The sequence below is a fragment of the Pinus tabuliformis genome, chromosome 2_1, assembly GCF_031772625.1.
Source record: "Pinus tabuliformis cultivar Carrire ecotype Pingquan chromosome 2_1, CPIR1, whole genome shotgun sequence".
NCBI lineage: Eukaryota > Viridiplantae > Streptophyta > Pinopsida > Pinales > Pinaceae > Pinus > Pinus tabuliformis.
Genome location: NC_142299.1, coordinates 816,425,485 through 816,434,293, shown reverse-complemented (window position 1 = coordinate 816,434,293; position 8,809 = coordinate 816,425,485).

The following is an 8,809-nucleotide window of genomic DNA, read 5'->3' as shown; positions in this document are numbered from 1 at the left end:
TCTCAAAGGAGGAAAAATAAGATTATCTAAATCATTCCCATCATCTTCAGAATAATTATGGAGTAATTCTTTACTCCCAGTACTACTTGCAAGTGTGCAAGGTTCAAAATTTTGTTGAAATCTTATATGTTTTTTACCCTTATCTACGGAACAAGACTTAAAGTTAGACTGTAGGATCTCCTTATCTCTAATAGAATATATATTCTGAAGAAATATTAAGTTTGTAATAACTCTGTCAGTATTTAGAGAGAATGTTTTTCATATCAGTCATTCAATATTCCAGGTGAGGGGTTTTCAATTATAATCCCAAAACCTCAAACCAAATCTATATCCAAAATATCTTTTGACATTTTATCAATCTTTGAATATTTCTCTTCACAGGAGCTAGGAACATTTTAACTTGCCCAGAAATAAGTATTTTAACTTACCCACAAAAGTGTTATCCATCATTGGCTTTCATAATGGGTTATGAGCATTGGATATCTCATGTTCTTCTGCAACAGGCGCCAATACCTTAATAGATCCATTGTTCTCCTTCTCGTTCTGAATCATATCTTTATGATTCGTTTTCTGTTTTGACCCAAAAAGAAATTGGTTAATTTTGGACATTCCTAGTTCATATGGCCAACTTCCCTCTAGTAAAAACACCTAAAATGAAACCCTCCAAAAATCTAGTCTCTCTAAAATCGGTAATTCTCCCCACTAAATCTCAATCTTTGCAGGTATCTTGATTGATATATCTAGTTCAACTATTATTTTTGCCACTCTTTTTCTACTTCAAATAAACTAGACTCTTCTAAATATATGAACTCTCTCACAACATTTGCAACATCAAGAAAAAATTTCTTCGACCAGAGAGCCAAAGGAGTATCCAAACATTTTTGTATATTGTCCTCCGAGAGAAATTGGAATCATACCTAGCTATTAATTAACATATGAAAATTTGGGTTATACCCAAATATTGGCTTCCACCGGTTCTTAATCCATTCCAACCATTGCACACTATTCATAACCATATATTCCAATTGACCCACAAATGCCCTGGAAGAGAGGTTGTCCACTTTGTCCATGCTCACATCTCTTGCAACAACCATTGTAACGTTCCTAGCTCTCTGCTTAAATGATTTACATGCCCTGTTAATCATTCATGTGCTTTTACAGCTCCTTATTCCCTTCTTAGTCATTAACGACTGTTAGCTCCTTACCCAAAGACTCCAACGATATATGTTCATTTTTCTTACCACCTGCCTCCTGTGAGTTGTAAGATATCCTTTCGCCTAATCCAAGCCCTAACATAACCTCCTGTTGTTTTAACGATGTACTATCTTTACAAGCTAAACCCTCATTTTTCTCCTTACCCTGTGTTTTCTATCCCATTTTGTTGTGATTTATGTCTTTTGCTCCATAGGGAATATATGTATTCCTTTTACTTGATCCCAGTTTGTTGTGATTTATGTCTTCCGTTCCATAGGAAATATATGTATTCCTTTTACTTTCTCCATATGTTGAGGGTGTTTTTTAGCCCTCAACCCGAGGGTGAATTTGTTCAATTAAATGGTATTTAAATCACTAGGTGTCCTTTCTCCATTGCTCAAATGACCTTTCCCTACTATTTTTATTGAATCTAACTTTCGCCTATGCTAATTGTCAAATAAACCAGCACGTGTCGAGACAACATGATAATCCACCGAGTCCAACTCATCCATAGTTCACTTAAGAATAATTTTTCTTTTGCCAACACAATTACAAAAATCCCACTCCAATCTAAAATGTAGTAACGTGTCTCTGATAATTAACCTTCGATGATATTTGAGTTTACGTTGGTGATTGTGCTTAAATAAATTGGTGATTGTGCTTAAATAAATAAATAAAAATGGATTTATGAGTATGGTCTTTACCAATATGAATTTACGTTGACATGGAAAACGAACTAACATGGGTTCTTCCTCTTGCTCTCTCGTTCCTCTAGCATGGAAGGTTAAGGAACAACTTATGAATTTTGGATATTGCTTTGTTATTCGCATGCTTCATTTTCTTTCCATTTCGTTTCAGCTATAGTTATGTTTGGCTTTAACTCTAGTTAAAAAAAAAATGGTTGGTTCAGATATTGCAATTCAATAAGGCTACTATTTTTCTTTCCATTTCGTTTCAGCTATAGTTATGTTTGGCTTTAACTCTATGTTTAGTTTTAGTTTAATTTTTGTTTGTTGGTTCAGACATTGCAATTCAATAAGGCTACTATTTTTGTCTTTTGTGGTTAGTTTCTCTATAATTGAGAAAACAACTACTTTCTTTTTTATTAATTTTGAAATCTTCTTTTTACTTTTTGATCTAGTTTTCAAAGTGGTATGCCAAAGATAATAATTTGAATTAACTGATCTAAATATTCTATTGCAATGCAAAGAGAAGTTACATTTTTTTTATGAAATAAATTATTCTTTACCTAAAATTTTATTTTAAAGCTTCCCTTTTCCAATGAAATCCTTTCTTATATAATTTGTTTACAAAATTTACTCGAATAACCAAAAAATTGACCATAGCAAAAAATATTTAATCAAACCATTTATTTTCTTCTTTAATATCTTTTTTGGATTGATAGGTGTGTTTATTTTTTTTTTCAGAATTTTAATTTATTCATTAAGAATATTAGTTGAATGGTACACAATATTTTAAAATATTTTCAGTAGTAGTCACTAAAAAAAGTTGGAAAGTTATTGCAAAAGTAATAATGTCCTCTACATCATATGAACATGAGCTGCGGTTTTTGATTATGCAGATACATAATATTGGCCCATAGTATTACAACAAAGCCTATTTATAAAGTAAGAAGGCTAAATCACAATGATTAAAAATCTTGTTACCCTTTTTTTTTTTTTAATTTATACATCTTTAACTCATGTAGTAATTTTTTTTGCAATCAATAATATTTTTTTTGAGGAAACAGATTAATAAATCTACATAAATAAAAGTCTACGTTTTGGACAAGCACCCTTATATCTTGTATTATTACAAAAAAGATATCCTCAACAAAATAAACAAAATATTTACGGTCTCCCTAACTAATTGTACTCTCTACACAGAAAAATGTTCTCCATACATTTAAAAAAGAACCCATCTAAAAAATTTGCAAGCTAGCATTATAACAAAAACATGATAGAAAACATTTGCAAACTAGCATTATAACAAAAACATAATCTGACTACAGTGCAAGTAAAAAACTTGCTTTAGAATAGAGAGAGGGAATCACCACAGATCAAACCATTTTCCACCAAGTCATGAACTCGATGAGACTTCTGACGCCCAACACGAGCTCCACATGCATTGTCCTTCTCACCAGCTCTTCCCACTGAGCAGACAAGATTTCCAGAACTTCCAGCCGGGCACTGAGTTGCCAAAAATCCTCGCTAAGTTTATCCAACGAGTCCTCCATGTATGCATGATGAACCAAGATCTTGGATTCCATAAATAACTAAAAAGAAAAGTCTTGGCGCTCAGAAAAGTGTTGGCGCTCAATGAGGTTTTCCAGGTTGTTAATTGTAGAAACCAGAGCCTGAGTGGAGTCCAAAAGCTTATCTATAATCTCTGAAGCACATATAACATCGTATAAATTCACACTATCAGCCATTCCAGCCATACACCATAAAACAAAGAGAAAAAAGGATTGACAAATTTCCCTGGGAGGACTGATAGATGGAAAAACCATAGCGACAAATCCAATAGAGATGGAATTCGAATTATTAACTGTTCAGACTTGAGAATTCCTTTGATGATGCAAGTTGCCTCTAAGAAACCATATATAATTGAAAATCAAACCTTGGCATGAGCTGACCCGAGGCCATTGATCCAACATCGTAGTAAAAATATCACCAGGACAGAAGAGAAGTGAATGAATCTCGCACGGGATAGAGGAATTAACTCCATTCTCATACTTTCTGAGGATGTTGTGGCTGAGAGTGATACCAATATTATGTGGGTAGGGAGAAATAAAAGTAGATAGTGAGCTTAGCCAAGACTGAAAACCACCTGTTTGACAGAAAAAGCCATCTATTAAAAACCATGCAAGGAAGATATTGGAAATGGGCCCGACGATTCAATGTGATAGAAAAGGAGAAGCCTTTCTACGATCTAAGCATGTTCAAGACCTCGGGAATTTATATTAAACATCACTCCACAAAAACCATGTTCAAGTCCTTGGGAATTTATATTAAAGATCACTCCACAACAACCCTTAGAGTGTGATAATTTGGACCCATTTAATGAACTAGAGATGGGAATAATTTTGCATTGACATCTATTATACCTTTACTCATTTTGGCCCTTCTTTTTGCTAGATCACATGTATTGGTATACTTTCACATGTTCAATTTTTTTTAAAGAAGCCTAGATGCCGAGGGTCCAGGGAGAATATAGGGTATTAGCCTTCTTAAAGGTTTTATTTCAAATATTATTTTTAAATAATTTTTTTTTTCTTTAATATATTATTTAAAAAATATAGCTATTTTTATTCAATTTATAATTACAATTATAACCGAGTTATATTCATCTTAACTCTGGATTTACCCAAGGCTTATAGGGATCAAATATCATAAGATACAAACATATTTTAAGATGTAAACTAGGTTGAAGAGAGCTTCTCAAGGGATTCAATCCATCTCAGCACTTGATAAATTTGACATCTCTACCATAGTAGGTTGAAGAGTTTGAGGACCTCGAGTTGCAGGCGACAAGGCAAGGGCTCGCGAGGGCAACAAGGCAGGGAAGCAACAATGCGATGGAGAAAACGCAAGGCCGAACGTTGAAATGCAGCTAAGTGCTAGAGCAGTTAGCTTATAGGGTGAGGCGGTCCCGGGTGGGGGCGCCCAGCCAATTGGCTGACGTGTGAAGAGTTAAAACATGGGCTGAATGAAGGGTTGGCTCGGTGAGCCGACGTGATCTTCCATGGCAGCAATGTGTATAAGTAGTATGTCGTGGTGAGAGCCATTCCATCATTCGATCAATGCACAGTCATAGTGTTCAAGTGTGGAACGAAGAGGAGTGCCAAGGTTGGAGGTCTGAAACGAAGGCGTGGTGCAGGCAGACGAGGGTCGAAGCACCTACGCCTGAACGAAGGAGTGTGGACCGAGGTGCAGGTCGAGTGCATGACAGGGCGAGCTAGGGCACGATTCGAACAACACGAGCGGATGCACACGGAGGATGAGTTTTGTTGAACGAGCCGAGGGCGCGGCAGGGCATTCGGTCGAACGTCGGGCGAGGGTGCGGTAGGGCATCCGAGCGAACAATGAGTCGAACTGAGAGCGTGGTAGGGTGTCTGGTTGAACGATCGGTTGAACGTTGGGCGAGGGCGTGGTAGGGCATCTGGCTGAACGATCGGTTGAACACTGGGCGAGGGCGTGGTAGGGCGTCCGGTTGAACATTTGGCGAGGGCACAGTAGGGCATCTGGTCGAACGTCGGCCGAGGGTGCGGTAGGGCATCTAGATGAACGACGGGTCAAACGGAGGGTGCGACAGGGTGTCCGGGTGAACGAACCGTTGAGGCAGAAATGTTCGACGAGTGAAACGGTAGGGCGTGCGAGGGCGCCTAGTGAAACGAAGCGTTCGGTGGAAATGTGGAAGTTGCCCGAGGGTGTGTGAAGACGCTGGGTGAACAAGATGCGCGAACGTCAGTTGGTGAACGGTTGAATGCGTTCGAGTGAATAGGTGGGAAAGTGACGAGCTGGTTGATGGGTCATTCGGGCAGCTGGGTGGACGCGCCTGACTCGACGAGCTAAGCTGAATGAGGTGCCGAAGGGGAGAAATATATTCTAAGTGTAAATTCTGGGGTTTATCCAAAGATTGTAAACTGAGATATTATATTGGGCAAGCTCATTGCAGGGTGTTGCCCCTCCCTTTATACTGTTGTGCATTTCATGGTAATGCTGATTCATGGTTATGAATGTTTAAAATAAAGTTTCCGCTGTGTTATAATGAATGAATGTACTTGGTGAAATTGGAAAATAAAATAAGTATAGAAAGTAGGCATAGTCCACGATCTTTAGTATTGTTAGAAAGAAAAGGGTCGGTGGTGCCGCACCTCCTATAGTGCGGTTGGAAGAGCACTGCTAGTGTAGGGGCGTGATATTTGGTATCAGAGCTTGCAGAATCTGGTAAGGAGCTGGTCCCAGTACACTTTGTGACAAGTGGTATCGGTATTTCGTATTCCACAGGGCTTTGGTGATTCAAAGGTGCATGATTTGTAGATCCTACTACACTTCGTGATAGGTGTATGAAGAGCTTGATTCAGGTGAACTAGGCTTACTGAAGGAAGCTGGTGCGAGTTGCACTAACATGACAATTGGTACCAAGGTTATGAATTGAAGAAGCTAATCCCACTATACTTGTGAAAGGTGGCTTCAGGCCGAAGAGAAATCTGAAGGGTGATTCAGTTTTGCAAAGAAAGCAAATGGCAGGAATGGCAGAAGGACCTCAGGTTATGATAGGTGAATCTAGCCACAATGCTGGGGAAGCTTTCCGAAAGAAGGTATTTTGGAACAAATGAGGGAATGGGGTTCTAAATGGGCTTAAAGATGAAAGCCAAGAACATGCGGATTCGGAAAGGCTGTGTGAAGATAAAGGAAGAACTTGAAGAACTTAGGGACCAATACGAGTATACAAAATGGAAGTATACACAAATGGAGAAGAAGGACTCTCTTAGGAAGGTCACTGTAATAGAGCTAGATGAGCTCGACTACATTGATATACTTGGGGACTACTACCGAAATAATCAAGCAGATGTTCGGAAGCTTAGTTCGATGGAAGTAGTCAACAGGCACTTGTTTGGTGGACTTAATCCAAATGTGATGAAGGATGAGCTTGAAGGAAGTCAGGCCAAACCAGGATCAAGTTGCTTAGAAGAGCCAAGCAAGGAAGTGAAGTACCTTAAGAAAGGTCGAAGCATAAGCCGATAGACTCTTTTGAGGTTGAGTTATTGAAAAAGGTTGTTGATGTAAGGTGCAAGATCAAACCAAAGGAAGATGGTAATTCCTTGAAGTTGAGTTTTGTACAGGTGACCATGTATGGCAAGGGATTTGTAGCTTTGGTGGACACGGGAGCTACTCATAGTTTCCTGAGTAGGAAAGCAACAAAGTCTTTTGGAAAGAAAGCTAAGATGAAAAGAGAGTGGAGTGCTTTCAAAGCAGTCAACTCTACCATGAAAGTTGTTACTAGTGTGATGGAGAACACTCAGGTGAGAGTGGGCTCATGGTTTGGAAAGTTGGACTTGAGGATCATGGACTTGGATGATCATTCTATGGTGTCAGGGCAAGATTTTCTAAGACTTGCACAAGCCATACCGATGGTGGACCGAGACATTCTCTTGATCACAGCTGAAGGGAGAACCATGTTGGTTCTAATGAATAGAAGGAGTTGCTTGGGGTATAGACCAAGGATGGCTTCTATGACTTTGTATCCCAAAGATCCGAATGTGAAGCATGAGGATGTGGAGCAAAGAGGACTTGGGAGTATGACTCAAACAACGAAGGAAGAGAAGTTAGTTGACTTCATTGCAAGAGTGAAGAAGAAAGAAGGAAGTGCGAGATCAATATCACGAATCTTGAAGCACTTGGCAGGAGCATCTTCTACCAAAGATCTTCACGATGGAGTTGCAGATGAAGGAAGTTCGAATACTTCTTCAGTGGCAGTGGTTGGGGAGGATTATGTGGGTAGAGATCCGGTTGGCATAGTGGAATTTTGCAAGTATGCTATGGGCATATATGACTTTCAGTTGACGAAAGACAAGCTTGAGAAGCTTGGGTGTACATGTGAGGAGGTTGAGGCTGTGCATAGATACTTGAGGACACAGTACCAATTTGATACATGGGTGGATGAGAGTCAGGGAGGAAACTTTCTAGCCCTCCTCTCTTGGTAGACAACCTTGGGGATGGGTTGGTGTAGGGACCTTGGTTGGAAGGGGTTGCACCACCTTGACAAGGGGCCTTGGAGGAGGCTTCTTTATGATGATAGGTGGATGATGCAGGAATGAATGTGACTACGTGGCAGCACATTGACATTAGCATCATGGACAACATGTTGCAGATGGGATGGATATACCATGGACCTGAGCATGGGTTTTGAGCAGATTCTTGATTGAGTTTGAGATTGTGATAGGATGCTGAAGAAACAACCGATGGTGGCATGGAGAAGGTACATTCTCATGGGTTGAGCGTTATGGTTGGATTAGCTACCCAATCAGTTCGATAACATGGGGGCATGTAGTGCATTGGGTTTGTGTCAGATAGATGTCTTGGTTTCGACTAAGATGTTGTGTTGGCTGGAGTATTATGCAGAGAAGTTCACATGATGGAATGACACATGATGGAGACTATCGTATTATATATGTTGCAGGGATGTTTGCAATAGATAGAGTGGTTGAAGTTATGAATCAAGAAGATGGAGGGTACTGATGGATTATGTAGCATTGGTATGGATATCTTGGTGACAAGTGGTTGCCGGGGTGAAAGGATTGTCGAGGATGACAATGACTTCCAGTGGAGGAGGATGTGAGGACCTCGAGCTGTAGGCAACACAGCGAGGGCGTGCGAGGGCGATGAGCCATGGGAGCAGTAGTGCGATGGAGAAAATGCAAGGTCGAATGTTGAAATGCAACTAAGTGTTTGAGTGGTTGGCTTATAGGGTGAGGCGGTCCTAGGTGGGGGCACCTAGCCAACAGGCTGACATGTGAAGAGTTAAAACATGGGCTGAATGAAGGGTTAGCTGGGCGAGCCAACGTGACCTTCCATGGCAGCAATGTGCATAAGTAGCATGGCGTGGTGAG